This window comes from Phalacrocorax carbo, chromosome 3, assembly GCF_963921805.1.
Source record: "Phalacrocorax carbo chromosome 3, bPhaCar2.1, whole genome shotgun sequence".
NCBI lineage: Eukaryota > Metazoa > Chordata > Aves > Suliformes > Phalacrocoracidae > Phalacrocorax > Phalacrocorax carbo.
Genome location: NC_087515.1, coordinates 67,000,382 through 67,019,815, shown reverse-complemented (window position 1 = coordinate 67,019,815; position 19,434 = coordinate 67,000,382). Strand labels below are relative to the sequence as shown.

Sequence of the window (19,434 nt, the reverse complement as noted above, 5' to 3'; positions counted from 1 at the left end):
TACTGTAGAAGAAACAAAAGGGAAGGGTGAAATGCCGACTGTGGTACCTACACTCGAGCGGATGAGTGTTAAGTCAACTGCGGGCTGACTCGACACCCGTGACCTTCAGGGCCCGCTCCTCCCGCGCTCCCGTCGCTCCCGGCCGCTGGGTCCAGGCCCCGGGCTGCCAGGCCGGGGACACCGGCGCCGGCGGGGCTGGGGCGCTCCGGCGGGTGCGGGACGGCCGGGACAGGCGGGGGCCGCCGGGCAGACCCTGGGCCGTGCCCGCCGCGGCCTGCCGGGGCCCGGTGGGGCGGCAGCGCAGGCGTGCTGAGCGGGGCGGCCCGGGCAGGCGGCGGGGGGCGGCGGGGCCGGCGGGCTGCCGCGGCGAGCGGGGGCCGGCGCAGGGCCCGGCCCCGGCGGCACCTCCCGGCACAAGTGCAAAGCGGCGCCCCGGGGCTGCGCGGCCTCCCGCGCCCCTCGCCCCTCACCTCCCCGCTCCCGGGGCGACCTTTTCGGGCGGCAGGGTGTTACCTTTTCCTAGCACAGTCCCGTCCCTCGCCAGGGAAACTTCCTACGTGCCTGTGCGTGAGAGGCGACGAGTTGCGCTCCCTGAAGTGCGAGGAGTGTTTTGCTTCTCCCCTACCAGCCTCCTCCTCCTCCATCTCCCCCCCCCCCCCCCCCCCCCCCAAGTCTCCCCTCCCGTTTTGCTCCGCGTTGCGCTTTATTTGTGTGTGGAGAAAGGGGGGGGGACTTGTAGAGGGGATGTCCTGTTTTTGCCAGAGGAACAGTGCAAAAGGGGAACCTCGGCTCGGAGAAGGGACGAGAATAAATAAATAAGGAGCAGCCCTAAAATAAAGGTAGCGGCGTATCCCGGCAGCGAGAAGGTGAGTGTCCCTCGGAGTTCCCCGTCCCCGGGTCTCCCTCCCACCCCTTCTGCTCGGAGGTGGAGGGAACCGGTTCCCTGTCGCATGTGCACGTGTCCGTGGAGATGGGTGTGTGCGTGTGCTTGTGTTCAGGGTTTATTTAGCATTGTTTTCGTGTTGGTCCGATGACCAAAAGAAAAAAAAAAAAAAAAAAAAAAGTTGCTGTAAAACAAACGTGACGGGAAGGAGCAGCGGAGCCGTCCACCGCGGCGCCGAGACGGGCTTTCGCCCCCGGCCCCACGCGAGTTTAGTTGCAAAAAACCCGGTCTCCGGTGCGGAGGGGGTGACTTTCTGCCCCGCTCCAGGTGACAGTCCCTGCCGGTTTGCCCTCGCCCCCCGCGGTTACCGTGGCTGCTGGGGTAAGCCCCGAGACAGGCGCCAGCCGCGCCGGCTGCCATCGCATTGTTCCCCGCTTGCGCCGCCCGCCCGCCCCCGGAGGGGCGGAAATGGGGGGCCCGGGCTGCGCCCCGCCAGCGGACGGGGGGATGCGGGCCCGCCTGGGCGCGGCGGGAGGCAGGACGGCCGGGGGGGCTCTGCCGGCCGCCGGATCGCCCGGCCGCGCCTGTTGGGGCCGGAGCCGGGGCCGGAGCCGGGGCCGGAGCCGGAGCCGGGGCCGGAGCCGGAGCCGGGGCCGCAGCCGGAGCCGGGGCAGGAGCCGGGGCCGGCGCCGGAGCCAGGGCCGGCGGCGACTCGACCGGAGGCGGAGAGAAAAGTTTTCTGGCGGCGGGGAGCCCCTCCGGCCAGAGCGGCATGAAAACACGCCGGGAGGGTAGCGAGCCCCTTCCCGAAGCACGCGTTTCTGCCCCAGCGCGGCTGGGGTTGGGGCAGGGCGGGGGGTGAGGCAGCTCGGCCGGGACCCGCGGGCACAGGCGGCGGCGGCGGCTGAGGAGGTGGGTTCCGCCGGCCGCCCCCGGCCGCGCTCTGCCCCGGCCGCCGGCAGCCCTGGGGGTCTCCCCGCCCTCCTTCCTCCGGGCGGGCGGGCGCGCAGCGTTGGGGGCGCCGGGGGACGGGGCGGGCTGCTCCGGCCGGCAGCCGCCGCGGGGGCTTCGGCGGCCGCTCCTCCCGGTGTCCGAGGGGAGCGGGCACAGAGCTGCCCGCTGTTTTTGTTCCTCGCCGTTTCCTCTCCCCGAGGGATCCCTTCCCCTCCCCCGCCCCGGCTTGTTTTTTTTCTTGTGGTTTAAAGACAAAACGGTGCGTTTTCGGTCGGCTGGTCCCAGCTCGCCCCCGCCCCCGCCGCGGGTCCCCGCCGCGCCGCGGGACGGGGGCAGAGGAAGGGCGTCCCGCCGGCGGTGCGGGGTCTTGTGTTTTGGTTTGCAAGCGTTTCCACGTGGGGAAGCCTCTGTCTGCGTGTCTGTGTGTCTGTGCGTGCGTGTGTACTTGAGCCGCGAGGAGGTAACAGGATTCTCCGTGTTCAAACCCAGTGGGCTGTTGGCCATTAATTTCCCTCTCCGGCTGTCATTACAGACACTTCCAAAATCAGATGCCCGCGGAAAACCGCCGGCTGGGTTTCACAGGGCTCCGGCGGCGGCTCTCCCCGAGCCCGGGGGGGGGGGATGGGGTGTGGGGCGTGGGGGGCGCCCTGCCCCGTCCCCGGGCGGCGGGGGGCTGCCCCGGGGCCGCCGCCGCCGCACCGCCCGGCACCCACCCGCGGGGGAGCGGCCCCACGGCGCTTCCCACCGAGCGGCCAGCGCGGGATCCCACGGCGGCGCCGCTGCCAATCGGTAATTGGCATCTAAAGTTTCATTTACATTTATGAAACTGCCGCTGAGAGCCAAGTAGGTGCGGAGCTGCCTTCCCGTTATCCCGCGGGCAGGATTTAAAGCGGGGCAGGGGGAGGTGGGCGCTTATCTGGCGAGTGGCGATGTGAAATAGCTGGTATTTACAAAAATCCTGGGAGGCACGCTGTACCAGACAAGGGAGCGCCTTGGCCGATTCGAGTTTAAGCATGAAGTCATGCTAGAACAGTAAGAAACCAGTATTTTCAGTTTTCTGAGGTTTGTTTTACGTGCTTCCCTTGCTGAGTGGAGAAAGTGTATCTAAGATAAACTAACCAACAGTTTAGATTGAGAGTGAAGCGTACAAAGCAAGCATCTTTTCTCTATGGTAAATATTTTTTTTTCGGTCTGCCCTCAGTGTTTAATTATTATTTAAAGAGTGTACTTCGCATTGAAGCTCAGGTTATATCATCGTTTCGTTTCCTTAACACTCAAAAGAGAAGTTTCGTAAAATTACTGTGGGTTTGACTTTTTCTCCTAGTATTTTCTGAAAACGCTGCCGAATAACAAACGTTTGCATACCTACAGTATGTATCACACTGTGAGTAAAGTGGAAATACAGATTGACGTTGCTGTCCCTTCCCCGTGATTCTTCCTGTATGTTTGACATCTAACATTAGGTGGGCTACGTCTGAAACAGCTCTTCTTGCTTTCTTTTGAAAATTCTGATGTTTATGTTCTTCAATCAAATTTAATAAAAATGAAAGAGGAATATGTTGACTAATCTTTTATGTATCTGTTCAGATACTCGTATGCAGTTATAAATTGTTACGTCTATATGGTTATACTGCCAATAAATTTAGTTGAAGGTTACTCTTGCTGGGTTTGTATTTATTAATGGCTTCACAACACTTTGCAGTAGAAATGTATTCTGCTATATGGATAACACCAATGGGATGGATAAATTCTAAACAAGGCATTTAATGAGTAGAAAACCGGTGGGTTCCCAGTTAATTGCAGTTCCCAGTTAAAATGTTTCAAACAAAGCAACGAGAAATACGGCTATGGATAGTATCCTGTTGCATATTTTTAGCCTCTGATGCAAGCTTTCAGAGCTACTCTTTAAACTTTATGCAGCTTTCACCTTTCAGACCTAGAATTAATCAATGTTAACCCACTGGTATTTGGTATGGGAAAGGTACCTGTCTGTTTCCTTGATGACCTGCTGGCATTGCATGATGTTCAATGCAATCTTCCAGTGTCAAAATTTGAACTGCCTTTTCCACTCTTAAATATGAAAGCTAATTCAGAAATAAGAAAAAATTCCTGGAATTTCTGTCAGACGCTCTAGGACACAACTACTAATATTTTCTGTGTTATCTTTTTCTGTCTTGAAAGTAGGGATTTTATGAACTCAGGGTAAAACAGGTCTCCCTTTTTATAAGGAGAGTTTATTCAGCATACTTCTATATTGCAGCTGCTGATCATATTTCATAGAGCTGTTAAAGCACTTAAAACCTAAAATTAGGTACTGTCTGGTAGTAAATATTTCAAATCACTCCTTGAAGAAATAAATAGAGAAATGGGCTTTAAAAAAAAGAGGCGTTTTGAAATATATCATTGAACAAAAGTAATCTTGCTTTGCTTTTACTCAAAATAATGCAATTACAATCTGAATCACAGATTTCAACACAGTGTGTTTTTCCCTTAGGTTTTCTTGATGTCCTGCACTTTTATTGTGATTTTATACTGACTTTATTTGATATCATAACCTGGTACTTTGTTCAAGCTATGTTTACTGTGGCAACGCTTGTATTAACAGGTATCGAATTAACTTCTAACATACCTGTACTTCCAGTTAGTATTCTTCTGATACTAGGAAATGAAATGCAGCTTCCCTTGCCTTCCTGGTACGCATGTTTCTGGATGGCTTTTAATTGCACAAGGTGTATGCTTGCTTTTTTTTCCAGATTGAAGATGAGTTAATTTACAGATTTGTATTTTTTTTTGTTTGGTAGTTTTGTATTTGTCTTTTAGTTGAACATGGGAATAGGTTTATTTGCTCATTTTCATTCATTTTTAGTATTGTCAGAGTTTGCAAGAAGAATGCAAACACAGAGGCATCAGACTAACAGACATTTGTCAAGTTGATCAAATATTTTTTAAGCTTTTTGCAAGTTCAGCACTAAGCCAAGTCTGGTAGCAGAAACACTCAGATGTTTTTGGTTTTTACTTTGTACTTGAGAATCCAGTGTTATTTCTGCTATCTAACGGATCTGTAATCTTCATGCCGTTTTGCGTTAGAAAAGCAGTATTTATGTTCTGCAAATGGAAGAAGATTTTTCATATTTGGTCATCAATTGAGAAGCTTGTAAGTAAGGTTTTAATATGCGGTATTAGCTTAATATGGGCTATTTGTCTTTTTTTAAAAATTTAAATATTGTGTAAATATGTGTCCAACTTAACCTTTTCTGTCATTGAAAAGCGCTAATTGATCTTGCTGGCTCTGACATAATAGTATAGTTTGATATTTGAAACCTTTCAGCTTTGGCATGGCCCTTTAATCACCCCTGAGATTTCAGGGCATGGTTTTACTGAAGGCATAAACTGCTACTCTTTTTAAGATTAAATAAAAATGGTTATTAAAAATAAATTATCTTTATGGTCTTTTAAAGTCAGTAGATGTTTTACCTATCAAAGCCCCAGGCTTTACAACATACATTAGAAACTTTCTGCTTTACTTGTATGTATTAGGTGACATTTTAGATGTTGCTGTACAGAAATCAGATTTTTATGAAATAATTTTTTGGCCAAGTCCACACTTCTGTGTTGCAATGTTATTAAATCTGTCATTAAATCAGAAGTGCTTAAAGGAACTTGGATGCACTTTGCAGTGCGAAAGCTCAGATACGAAGAGTGCTTATCTGTCAAGTAAAGAGTAAAATTTATTTGAAAAGGCAATAAAAACTTACATTTTTTGTCTACATTGTAGGTTCTAATGCTGCCAGAAAGATTCCTTTTGGGATGCCTATAATACAGGGCCTTGGTGAAAACTTATTTTAAAGCAGTTTCTTCTTTTTGTCTCTAAGCCTGAGAAATGTGTTGAATAGCGGGCCTGCCTTTTGCTTTAACGTTAAACAGTAAAATTACTTTGATGATTGATTATCCTATATCAAAATGCATCACTGGGCAGTCTCACTCACAGGATTGTATATAGCCAACCTGTCAGACTTTTGAGCAAAATGTCGAATGCTAATGGCTGTCTGAGGAATACTAAAGGTTAAGCATTTTATTTTCAATTTGTTTAAATTTTCTTCATGATAAGGGAAGATTGTAATGAGGAGTGATTATCTTCAGAACTTATGGCGGTCCGTATACCAGTAAGACTAGTGTATATTTGGCCTGAAGCTATTAGGCTCAGGTACTAGACACTGAACTTTGATTTAGTCTGATTTATCATGGATTTGAAAAGAAGGATTTTGGAGGTTTTCTGTGCCCAAATTCATTTGGAAGTCTGCGTCCTTTTGCTAGGATTAAAACATTAAATAAAATTGTGGCGATTTTTTGTTAAGCAGCTGTCCTTAGAAGTGCAGTGCAGCAAGTAATGTTGCAGGACACCTTAGCGCTGTTTAGTTGGATGTAATTTAAGTGCTGCCTCTGAAGAACTCAGTCTGTCTGGGCTGACTGAATACTGTGTCTTTACACCAGGGTTGCCTCCTGTTGTGGCTGGACTATACAATTTGACTAATTTGGAACACCAAATTACAAAAAGACCTCCCAAGGCAACCTGCAAAATATTCGCATACAGAAGACGTTTTCATATAGGTGATAACTTTTTACTTGGGTATTTAAGCTAATATGCACTAGATTTTTCTTGGCAACATTAAAATTTATTACTATTGTGGCATGACCCAGTATAAGTTGACATTGTCAGCAGTGTAAACAATTACTGCTGCCTTTTTTTTTAATTGGGTAGACGCAGCGAGTAGCTAGTCTGCTCTTGACACATATATAATTAAACCACAAAAACCTACATTAAAATACCATGAAGGGTCTGATTTAGACCACAAAAGTAAAAGAAATACAGAGCTGAGTTTGCAACTTTTCAAATAATTCTCCTCTATGACTCTGTGTATATAACTATTGAAATCAATGCTGGTGCATGAGGTAATTGGAAACTTAACTTGATGTTTTGTGCCAGATCCTTAGCTGTTGCAAATTGGAGTAGGAATGTTCAAATTACTGGAGTGGTCTCACATTATGCTAGATGAGTATCTAGTCCTCTATTCTTAGTGCAGTCTGGGGTTTTTTGGTTTTGGTTTTTTTTTTTTTGGGGGGGGTATTGTAGTATACTTTATATGTGTTAGATCACATGCACAGAGGAACGATCCTGCAATACTTAAAAAATGAAAAGGACAGTTAAATATAAATGTCCAAGTCACATATTCATGATTTCTTCCATTTTAAGACATTTTCATACTCTTACATTAGTATATCTCTTTTTATTTTTTACAGCGTTTTATAAATGAGCACAGAAGTGCCTTTTACAGTAATTGTATTCCTGAAAATGATGCAGTTAGAAAGATTGTTAATTGACTGTATTCTTTTAATTCCTTTCAGGCAACTTTGTTGCTCAGGGAAGTGAATAGTCGGGTTGCGTTTACTCAGGGACATTTTGTGACTGCCAGACCTATTCATTGAAAGGTGTGCAGTCCGTTTACCATGTTAAATCCTTTTTATTCCTTAATTCCTTTTTATTTACTGTAGTATATTCCCAGAGAATCACAGAAAACAAAGTTCACCTTACTCCCAAGTGAGAGCAGCTAAAACAGCCTATGTACAATCCGCTTTATGCATCCTGACATCATGCTACATGTGAGGTCTTTCTTCCAGCTCTCCTGAGTGTACCAGTGTAGACATGCTTTCACAAAACCGGGCACAGCTCAGGCAGATTATGCGCATTTCCTCTGCCAAGTTCTAGTAATGCAACTCAGACTCAACCTAATGTTCTTCTTACACAGAGAGCGGTCGTCTTAACGCAGAGAACTAGGGAGCTGGAAACTAATAGGGCTGAATAGTAGAGAGGTTTTAGAAATGGAATAATTATGTTTTGGGAAAGGGTCTCCGAAATAAAATTTCCAGGTTACCCAAGGCAAGATTTGGAACTGTGGTAGTTTTTCCAAGTGGAGAGATTAAAGTATTTTTCCATTCTGCCACCTATTTTTATGCTTATTCTATTCTGGTGTGATAGAAGGAGCTAGTGTGTTCATATTCATTTGGTTCAGTTGATTGCCCCTTCAGAGAAGGAATTTTTGTGTTCAAAGCACCATCTGAGTGCTGAGCTCACTGTGCAGCGGTATGTCTGGGAGTCACCTACAATAAGAGGTCTTTCAGCTAGAATGGCCAGCTGATGTGTTTCTGAGTCGTTGCTGCTAGCTAGTTAGCTATGAGTCAGCTTGTTTTCCAATTTTCTGATTAAACGGTAACATAATTTCTCCAAGGGCTAGCTGAGTAGTCACATTTTTGGCTTAAGACAAATGAAATCGAAGGAATTCCTCCTTGATAGTTGTGAAAGTACCCGTCTTGTTGGGGTCTTTCTTAGATCTGCATTGAAGGAAGTCCAGGGTTGGAACTGCAGCTCAAGAGATGCTGTCAGATCAGGACGAAGCTTGCAGCAGTTTGATTGTAAGGTCTGTAGGAAGAGGTCCATCATTTTGCTGTGTTTTTACATCGTTTGCTAGGGGTCTTGGTTCATATAAGCAGTAATAGCAGTAATCTGCGTGTGGCTCCTTGCTGTGTGTGACCAACTGTATCCGAAGCTCCTACATCCATCCATTTTCTGTGGCAGAGGACGGAAGAGCGTGAAGCTAAGTTTTCACGTTTGGTGGCAGTGCTTCTTAAGCAGCCCTTTACCCCTCCTCTGCTGGCCACTTGTTTAAGCTGGATCTGTTCCTTGCTGTAGTTCACAAACAGCTGTGCTGGCAGCGAGGCAAAGGTCAGAATGAGTGGCAGCACCCGCGCTGCTGAGCCTGGCACCGGCGCTGCAGAAATAGCTCCGGAACCACAGTCTCCGTTACCTAATCTGCCACCTCTATTAACTCAAGTGCAGGGTCAAGTCTGCGGGATAGGTGGAATTTTTCAGAACGAAAACATTATCTACAGGAATGATCCCTTGATATTTAACCGAAAAGTTTTCTTCATTTGTGTTTTTTTAACTAAAACTAAAGTCGCTGCAAATAATTTGCAGATATATGTGCAGGTTAAAACAATAGGGAAAGTTTTGGTACCTTTGGAGGGGACAGCTATGATGTTCTCAAGGGAAGGCAGGAGCTCAGACGCAATACCAGGCAACAGAACATTTCCAGGTCTGTGGACCACTGTCCCAAAGCTGGGCTCAGTGGGGACAGGTAGAATGTAACTGCGCTAGAAGGAGAACATCATCGCTGAGGGCAGCAGCGCTCGTGATGGGCTGCACTCTTTTACCACTGTTCCTGGGGAAAGAAGTGGAATAATTTCTCAGAAGTGGCCATTACTTCGCTGTCACTGTAGACAAGTGCTTAATTTATGGTAACTATTTTTTATTAGTCTCCACTGTCACAAAGTATTAAGTTACATGCTATCACGTTCCAAATGCCTTTTGTATGTTGTTCCCATATAACACTGAAATATGCATGCTATACCACATCACGGGTTTATGAACACTCAAGCACAGCAATCTGGTGATACTATTTTTGATGTGAGTACAAGTTCGATTTCTAGAGATAAGAGTAGTGATGTAATAAAGTTCTGTAAGGGTTTTGAGTTGGCATAATGTTTTGCTCAACAAACTTGAAGGACACAGAATCAACTTTGCACAAATGATATGGATTGAACAGCAAACTAAAGCACAGATTTCAAAAATACTTAGTTGCTAATGAGTCTTTAGAGAGGACACTGCTACACAGAGTCGTTCAGGGGTTAGTCATCAAATCAAAAATGACTTATTTATCCTGTGACACAACGATTAGTAAGTTCTACAAGAAGTAATACCTTTGATTGGATCACTTGCTGACCCAATAAAAGAGATCTCTCTTCTTACAAGCTTTCTTTTACTTCTGTAATTAGACTGTCATGCCTATAGTACTGCTACTACAGAGACTGAGGGAAGAGTAAATAATGAAGAGAGCAGATTGCTAAGGGTAGTCTGACTCGTTCAGTAAACTGAGAGCGAGCAAACAGCATGTGCTTCACTACAAGCCAGTGGTTTATTTAAAAAAATAACTGGAGGTCATAGCAAATGATCAGGATGGTATCATAGCCAAAAACGTATTTTAAAATTGTTATTTAAACAAAGTACTAGGCAGAGTAAGAGAGGTTATGTTACCTGTGTAGCTAGTGTGGGTACAGCTACTACTGGAAAGTGGCACTCTCTTTTAGCTTTAGAAAGGAAGCTGGAAGAATAGAAGTTTTAGATATAAGACAAGAGGAGTAATTAGACAACTGGAAACCGTATCTTCCAGGGAATTAGCAGATTTTAGTTTACCAAAGGAGAATGTAGCATAGTTTGATCACAGCTAATAAATACCTAAGTGGGGGAAAGGAAATCTGATAAAGGATCCATTGCCAAAACAGTTGTTTAATTAAAATCTGACAATACCTGTTTTTCACAATTCCTGTTGCACACTTAGTGCTGGCTCTCAGTCAAAGAGAGTCACCTGTGGGATGGGGGGGACTTCACGGCATTTCAGTTGTGTATGGGGACAGCTCTTGTGAGGATCATTAGCTTAAAAAATGTAGACTACACAGCACTTCTAATACTGGGTTTAGTGTTTTCTTTGTGCTGGACAAAGGTGGCACGTAGGAATTTTGCTACTTTTCATTCATTGCCTTCTGATGGTTTCAGTTTAGCTGGATGGCCGTGGTGCAGCAGTCTAAGCTTTGATGAGTAATAATAGTCCTTACGTTCTGTCAGAAACGGTCTGAGCTGCGTGCTGGCACCAGCCGGAGTTCCTTGCTCTGGGACAGTTTTGCATTCACATTTCTTTGTTTCCTGTTGTTTGGTAATTCCTTGAGAATACAACACTTTCTCAGATGCAATATTTAGGGGTTACTGTCAGCTGTAATTAAGAAAAAAGTTTTATTTCTTCTACCAAAGTAAGAGAACCAAAGTACCCAGGCTTATTTTCGGTAGCTTTACTTTTATATTTCTTCCTGGCATTTCAAAATGGTCCATTCGAGAAGTGTATGTGAAACACTTGCAGTAACAGGAGTGGCAGCTGCCGGCCAGGGGTGGGCAAGGAAGGTGACAGCCAAAAAGGAAGGGCAAGTGGCAAGCTTCCTACTTCATCAGGATGTTTCTAGGAATTTTCGCAAGTATTTGAACTTCTTTCGTAATTGTCATTGCATGCTCACACTATGGAATACACTCTTGAAACTGTGGCATGACTTTTTAAAACAAGTAAGATGTATAGATACTGTCTTGTCACAGCTTTCATTTTAATATGTGGTTGGATTCTTTGGGTTAATTTGTCCAGCCTTATAAAACTGCTGTTTGCTTTTACCTGGAGGATGTGCTCATTTTTAGGTTCTCCTAAATTCTAAAATGATAAGTAGGGCTTCTGTTTTAGAAAGAACCTATATTGTTACCATATGCTATTTTTGTGTCACAAGGTTAATTTTTTTTTAATCTGTCGAAAGTAAATTTGACATGTCTTTTGGGGAAGGGAGATAATTAATATTTTCAAGTTGACAGTGTCACTTTAAATATTCTGTCTAATCAAGTATGGCCTTTTTATTTCTGTTTTCAGTGGCTTCTTTATAAAGAAATGAAATGTTTTATTTGGTTTGTTTTCAGCTACTTTCTACAAAAAAGAGAGGGAAAATGTCTCAGATATTAACCAAAATATGTTGTGTAGTAAAACCCAAAATCCTTCCCCCTAAAAAACCCCTAGTTGTTCAAAACATTGACGTGGCCAGCTAGTAGGAAAATAAAACTAAAATTTTTATTAAAATTATAAAAGAGTATGATTCTATCTGTGGCATCTTTGCATTACTTTTTGTTTCCTCTGGGAAAAACCTTTCTTTTTGGTAAGGATTGTGTGGGTTTGATCAACCAGGAGTTTGAAAACACCACATTTAATTTTTTTTTACTAATCAATTTCCCTTTATATTTAGGGGAACACAGTGGGATTCTAGATTAGATTTGTTTACAAAACCAGACCAGAAACAGTCTCAGCATTTGTTTTATTTATTTCTGTCTGGAATAATCTGTAATTGATTAATCTGGAATGAGTCGGAAAAGGTCTGTGTAGCTGCATGCCTTATCTAAGTGTGAGTGAAGAGGTCTCTCGCAGTTGGGAAGCCCCCAAGCATCAGTGAATACACAGCTCTGGTTTTAATCTCAGCAATTTCACAGCATATTGTGCAATGTTAGGATAAGGGAGGAATTTCTGAGTTTTAGAATTCTGTACTCTGAAATCCTTAAAGCTAATCGCTTTTATTTGTTGTACAGGTGTGGGAGGGGAGTAGTAGGAAGAGTAGTGGAGTCTGTTTTAGACATATTTGGGTACCTGTAAAATTGGTACTCAATTTTGCAAGAGAGATAAATGCTGAACTGAAGTACTGTTTTACCTAAAATAAATGAGATACAGTGCTTGCAGTTGTTTACCATTTGCCAAGAAGTCTTTCTGTTTTCCTGTTTTTCCACTTGGTTTGTTGCATGATGATAATGGGACAGCAGGCAGATCTCCTGCCAGAGACACTTCCTATTTCTTACCCGTTTTATGTACCTAACTGATGCGGAGACCTCATGGTATGTGTTGCTCTGCTTTTTTGTCTTGATGCCTGCATTTCACTGGAATCAAATGGTTTTGTGGTGGCTTGACTTGTTTCTAAGTTACAAGTGCTGATGCAGAGTGGGAATATCATCTTAATTTTTCTTGAATAAAATGTCCACAGCTACCACAAAAGCAAAGCCATTCTTCAGGAAACTCAGTTCAAGGAAGAAAACTGCATTAAACTGGCAATTCTACAAGTGTTCACCAAAGACCATGCAGAATTTGCAAGGCTGTGTGTAAGAAATATATAGTGACTGGCATGAAAGCCAATTATTTGACTTGAGTTTTGAGAGGTTTTCAGTGTATTACAGTTTGGTTGCACAAATAATGTCTGTTTTGATTGCTCTATTCAATATCTGGCATGAATTCACAGGCTTAGAAAGGAAGATGGAAATGACAAATTATGTCCTAGTTATAGATGTATAATTTTTAAGGGGAAGGAGAAGGTAAAAGGAAACCAGATGAGCACGGAACTATAAACGCCTGACAGCTGTTAGAGACCCCTTCCCTGTTCTTAACATACACTATAAACTAGTATGGGTAATTCTGTTGTCTCAAGGTGTGGAAATGGCTGAGTTGTGTTACCAGGAGCAAATGCTCTTTCATTTCCAGCGGGGATAACAGGCAGACCCTAAATCTGCTGTGAATCTGAGCTTTGAGGTTATCAGTGTCCTGATGATGGGATACGAGCGTTTTATTTTTAATTTGTAGTTGCTTTTTTTTTTGTGCTACTAACGTTTGGCATTGCACCTTGAAACCCATTTGCTTCAGAAGCATGGTTTCTATATACATTAGAATATATAGGATAGCCAGTATATATGTATTGGAATATGTACCGTATACCCAGTTTAGATATCTACATGTTCTTATGCACATCCGTGCCAGATACTGTGCCAGGATGAGAGTGCTGAACAGGTCCTGAAGGATGTCCTGCACAGCCCCCTCCATCTAACTGGTACGCTGGTATTTTGGTGTGAAAGTGAGGACTTTTGTTTATAGAGGAAGCGGCTGGGTCCGTTTGCTTTTCAGCATATCCTGGGAATTCCTTCCATATTGTTTCCCTTCAAAAGAGTAGCAGGACAGTGTGCGTGGTTGCAGTAGGTAGGAAATACATACGTGCTCAGACGCCTACAGATGTTGTGTGAGTTGTTGAGTGAACTCCTATAGCAATTCTGATAATTCAAAATGAGGAATAATGTATCTTCTCTATTTAAGATCTCCATCTGCAAATGCAAATAGATGTAGGTAGACGCTCAGCAGAACAAAGACCCCAGCAAAGATGCTTTCCCTCCACCAGGGGCCGCTGGACATGCTCAGAGCTAAAATAAACTGGACTCTCAGGATGGCAGGGCGTGCTGTCCTCTCAGCTGCAGGCCCAGGGCTCTGGGTAGGGAAGGAGCTCAGCATTTTGGAAGTCACTGATAGATGGAGAAGTGTGTCCTGGGTGTGCTACAAGGGTTCCAGAAAGGTCTAAAACTTCTCTTAAGTGTGAAATTCTCATCCTCAACAAGATAAAAGTGGACTGAAACCAAACTGATCTGAAGAGAGCCATATCTAACCCTCTGGAGATGAGGGCCTGAGAAAAAAAGTATTAGAAGAGGAGGAAGGGAAAGGTGGACATTCCATATTTCCCTTAATTCTCTAGAGTGTGGAGCAAGATTTGTTTCTGCAATGCAACAGGAGTTTTTAAGGAGGCTCATGTCACTCGCTTTGATATCAGGTAGATAGCAGTTACTTCTGCTAAGCCTAAATAAGCATGCAAGATGCCCTAGCCACTTCTACTTCCTGCAAGAATCCTTCTGATTAAAAGGAGTGCAAAAAGAAAAATTTGAGCACTAAAAAAAAAGGTTCTGTATGCTTTCTTTCCACCTGCCAGTTTTCCTCAGGAAAGCAGTACATGTCCCTGGCTAGGTCATACTGTCAGGACGGCTTTGCTTGTCTTTTAAACTGTTGATTATGTTCATGGTATTCAAAATTTGTTATTCATTTGCTCTCCCTTGACATTAGATATAGATGATAATGTTTCTTGCCCTTTTTTTCCACTAAAGAATAATTGTTTTTATTAGGGTTGACATTCCTTTCAAGAAAACACAGCACTTATATAAGAGAAAACACAAAAGTCTATGAAGCTAAAATTAATTAACCACGAAAAATATATCAAGCAATAGCTTTTCTGAGATTGTCAAGAGCTGAATTTTCATTTTGCCTTACAATGTAAGATAAGAAAGCTGACATGTTTTTTTCTACTAAAACAAGGACAGACAGTGATGTTTAGTTTCTAGAAAGCCCTATGGTTATAATTTTATTTTAAAAGTGTTAAATTTATATGGTTTTCTTATTGACTTGTCTGATAGTAGTTTCAAGAGAGTTTTGAAGAAGGCTAGGTTATAAAGAACGTCAGTCTCACTCCTCATCTGAGGCACGGATCTTTCTTCTTTTCCAAGTGTGATACTAGTAGGGACTGAGAAAGCAGTATGTTTTTACTATCTAAAATCCAGGTTTTGATTGTAGATCTAGGCTAAGTGGAAAGTCTAAAAATCAGCATTTGGTTTCCTTTTCTTTAAATTTAGGTTATATCTTATCTGCTTCACATGAGACTACAGGTGATAATGCATGCAGAGAACTAGAAGAATGTTCTCCTAAATAAGAAATGGTTGATTGCTAGGTGGTACCTGTTCCTTCAAATAAACGAGTTTCACGGGAAACAACTAGCATGAAATAACCTAATTTAGTGAGATTGTAGTGCATATGCACTAGTTCCTTGCACAGATTCTCTTTATCTGCCTTGCATAACCTTTCATACCTCAAACGTGCTTCATGCTCCTCAGATGACCTGTAGGAACGGCGCAAACCCAGACAGAGGCTTGCGTGAGACTGGGGAGTTCAGACCCTGGAGGCTGTGCTCATCGTTGGCACCTTACTGCTGCACGCCCTGCATACATTCAGTTGCAGTTATAAGCACTAAGTACTTCTACTATCACAGATTTCTGAAGTACACCACTAGAAAATGAGAAATTGTCCTATTTGTGACCACTTCTCTCTTAACATTTTGACTCTCAGCCTGAGGCTATGATAGAAATGAGTTCTTTGTGACTGTCAGTTAATTGTGTTAAACACAGCAGCATCCTTTCTGTTTGTTCTCTAGGCTTCTTATCAACATATTTCAAAATGTAAAAACAATATAGTATATTTGACTGGGATCATGCAGTTCCTGTACTATACTGCCAGAGAATCATGCCAGAGCATCACCATGATATAACCTCAATAGAAGTAGGTGTTCTTCACTTAAAAAAGAATAAAAAGAATCTGACAATGTGCCCAAGGGGATTATCATGTGAAAAAAAATGTTGTGGTAGGAAGTGAGGACCACCACCCCCAGTAATTTCATTTAGAGGATCAACTCCTAGTGGACCAAGAGAGGACTTTCTTTGTAAGTTTTTGGGTTGAAGTGAAAGGGATGAAAATTTTTGTCTGATAGGCAAAATCCTCTTCCAGATTATGGATTCTTCCTGGAGCTCCATCTCTCCATCTGGCTGACTGGAGGGCCTGAAGCAGCCTCTGAATTACTCATGGGAAACATCAAGTGCTTTAAGGCTGTTTTTTACCTGTGGCTCCCCAAGCTTCACATTCTGTCTTGAGCTTGTGAAAGTTGCAGCACAGGATCTTATTAGACATCCCATAGAAAATGAAACTGCCTCAGTCAGTTCTTTCTTTGTTGCCATCCTAATTTTCTGAAGAAACCATTGTGAGGGCAGATACTGCATCCTTGCTGTCTTACATTTTCAGTCATTTACGAAGAAGTAGGCAGCAGATCCTCAAGTAGTTTTGTATTGTTTTTAACCTATGGGTGTGTCTCTGGGAGGAAGCACATGTTTCTCCTCATGGTCAAGTCCTGGAAGTTGCAGTTTAAATTTGATGAAGTGTTTTATTCCCCCAGATAAAAATAAATAAATAAAAAATTAGATTTAAATGCATTTGTTGATGAGGAAAGTCAGGAATCCTCCTAATTAAGACATTTCTTAGAAAGGTAAAATTTTTATCTGTGAGCATAAAACACTTCATCAGTTTTAAAGCCACATCTGCAAGAACTGGATCAAGAGCAGAAACAGGCATTTTTCTTCATTCTGGCTTGTCTGTGAGTTTAAGACTTTTAACAACAGTTTTAAAAATATTTAAACCCAGTTAGAAACACTTGCAATATAAGAGGGGTAAAAGTGCCCTCCCTCCCTCTGTTTTTAATCTGGTTCTCTTGATGGGATAAACTACAAGGTTGAATTGGTAACTGGATTATTGCCTCATAAAACAGCACGAGGTTACTATTATCCTTTAATTTTATATCTTTATTAGGGAGTAATGTTGGCCTTATTTGAGTCACTGACTTCTCTAATGGTTTTTCTCCTCTTTTACAAATTTATAAAACTAAACCCTAAAGGATTTGGTCTAAGTGCAATTGGCATAACTGCCATTATAAAAATCATTGTGTTAGCAGTTGGTTATAATCAGCCACTTTAACTGGGCTCAAAATGTAGCAGGATTTAGCTGTTGATAGGTAGAATACTGATAAAATATTAATTCTGATTTTCATTTTTAAAAGTTCAGTTTCCAGTGAGAGTATTCGAATTTTGAGGCAGTGTGAAGATGAACAATGAGTACTAGAAACTATTATAATATAGCATATTCGTGCAAAGGATATATTTAAGTCATTGTGTATTTCTGCAAAGATTAAACAATCTTGTGTTTGTTGTACAATTCAGTAAAGTAAGTTCAAAAATTCATGAAAGTCGGTCTTTTTTAGAAGGTGACTAATCCAAGTGGCGTATTTAGTGATGTGTTCCAGTGGATACATCCACCTGAGTTTTGGGACACAACACACATTGTGGGCGAGTCACAGGCAGTTCTTAATAGTAAAACTCCTGTTGGACTTAACGTGGTCAGGGTGTATTTAAACTATTGACACACTTTATTTTTTATGGAAAAATGTGACATCCATCTGTTGATTTCAGTGTGCTTTGATTAAGATCACGATCAATATGGGAAGAAACATGAATATGGCTCTGTCATGGTATGGCTCTGTCGTTGAGTTGAGTTTCACACAGAAAGTGAGGGATCTATCACCTTCAGTGGCTGACAGACAGAGTTAGAGCATTTAATGTTTGACTGCAAGCCAGGTACTGACTTTCAGTCAGTAAACTTAGAAGCTAGTCAAACAATTTGTTCCGAATCTTGTATTTTACCACTGAGTGCTTGACGGTTTCTTTCCACAGGCAGTCTTGATAATGCAATAACATGCACACACTTCAAACTCTTAATTAAATTAAAGCAGATTTTATGTTTATGTTATTCATAGAATATTTTAGGATCGGTTCTGAAAATTTGCCTTTGTGTTTGGAATTGGCTCCTTTGGCAGCGGCTGCCACAGGAAATGCCTTGTAGAGCTGCTTTCTCTCAAAATACCCATTGTTCTTGATAGGCTTCTCTCTGAATTTTGCCTGTAGTGAGTTTTTAAAGAAGCCTTTCTATTACCCTTTTGTCTCCATTGGACAAAGACTGCAGAAGATTTTTATAAACACCAGGATGTGGGCTCCATGTTGACCAAAAAACCATGGGAGGTGGTTTCTGTTTTGGTGAAGGCATCATGGGTGAGGATGTCGATGTCTTGGATCCCTCCAAGATTTTGTAAAACAGGAATTATTTTCAGCTTTCAGATAAGGTGAAATACATGCAAAACGATTTGCTTGCGACTGGTCTTTTCCTTTTGTAACTTTATGGCAAAAATTAATGAAATGCAAATGAAACTTTTTTTGAAACTTGAAGAGGGAAGGAAAACAGGAGGGTGTAATCTGGTGGCAGGAGAAAGGGGGAATAAAGGTGAGACTGGGAAAAAAAAGTAGACTGGGACTGTAAACATGCATGTGTGTATGTTCTAGAAAATACCTAATGCAAAACACAAGAAAATTTCAGGAGTTATATTTTGGGGAGTAAATGGAGGTATGGCAAATAAGTGGCACTTCAGACAAAGAGAGGAGGTATTCACAGGGCGACATAAGGCGGTGGATGGGGATATGTGGCTGCAATGGCTTGTAGCTCTGGTTCCTTTCAAATGTTCTGTGAATGCCAGTAGAGCTATACCTTGTTTAACCTCAAGTAAGTAATGGTTATGTTTATGCAAGTTGGAGGTAGCATAAAGTATAAGTGCTTGCTGGTCAAAATTTAGAACCAAGATCTGTAATAAGTTTGTGTTATTGGGCATACTCCCAGGTAATGGTTTCTTGGGGTGCCTTGGCTATAAACACATCCAGGTTGTTCGAGTTCCTTAATTTATGTGTTTACATACTGTTATATATTTTGTGTTTTTTGTTGTTTTTTTTTTTTTTTAATTTAACACTAGCTTTGATTAAAAATAATAATTGTATATATGAAATATACCTGGCACTTGTTCTAAATTATGCAGGTTTGCATATCTCCAAAGTGGATGTTTTCTGAGAATGGAGATCGTAATGTAATTGTGTGGCTTTATAGTTCAGGTTACCATAATCATTCGTATGCAGAACTCTTAGAAAATATAATTTTCCTATTGAAGATTTCAATATTTGTTGAGAGTGATTCAGCCTATGAGAGAAGGCATAGACATAGTAGATAATTAGGGTAATGTCTGTCATTTAGCACTTTGTCGGGAGCTGCTTGTTATAAACCACTTTGTGTATTTTATTTAATCCTAAAGGAATTTAATGGACCTTAAAGATGGGACTTCATGCTGATAATTGCATAATAACCTTTTTCTGTCAGACACTTAATGACTAAGAGGTTATCATTAAATGTGTATTAAGCAGTTTTGGTTGGCGTTCTGTAATTTTCTAACATGTTCTCCCAAGGTTTACCTTTTGTTGTCTACTTAAACAGCTGCCTATATTAAACATTTTAGCTTTTTCATTGGTTTGTTTTCATAACTTTTTTTTTTGCAGGAGTTGAAGAATTATTACTTAAGTGTGTACCTCTTTC

At 42.4% G+C, this 19,434-nt stretch overlaps 1 protein-coding gene across 9 annotated transcripts in view; it reads left to right on the top strand.

The window, feature by feature from the left end:
• The first annotated feature begins 411 nt into the window (after positions 1 to 411).
• EYA4 (EYA transcriptional coactivator and phosphatase 4) overlaps positions 412 to 19,434 on the top strand; it is a 156,593-nt gene continuing 137,570 nt past the window's right edge. For all 9 annotated transcript variants that reach the window (XM_064447254.1, XM_064447256.1, XM_064447255.1 and 6 more), the window contains exon 1: positions 412 to 866. The gene's annotated coding sequence lies outside the window, so the exon portion shown is untranslated. The remainder of the gene's footprint in view (positions 867 to 19,434) is intronic.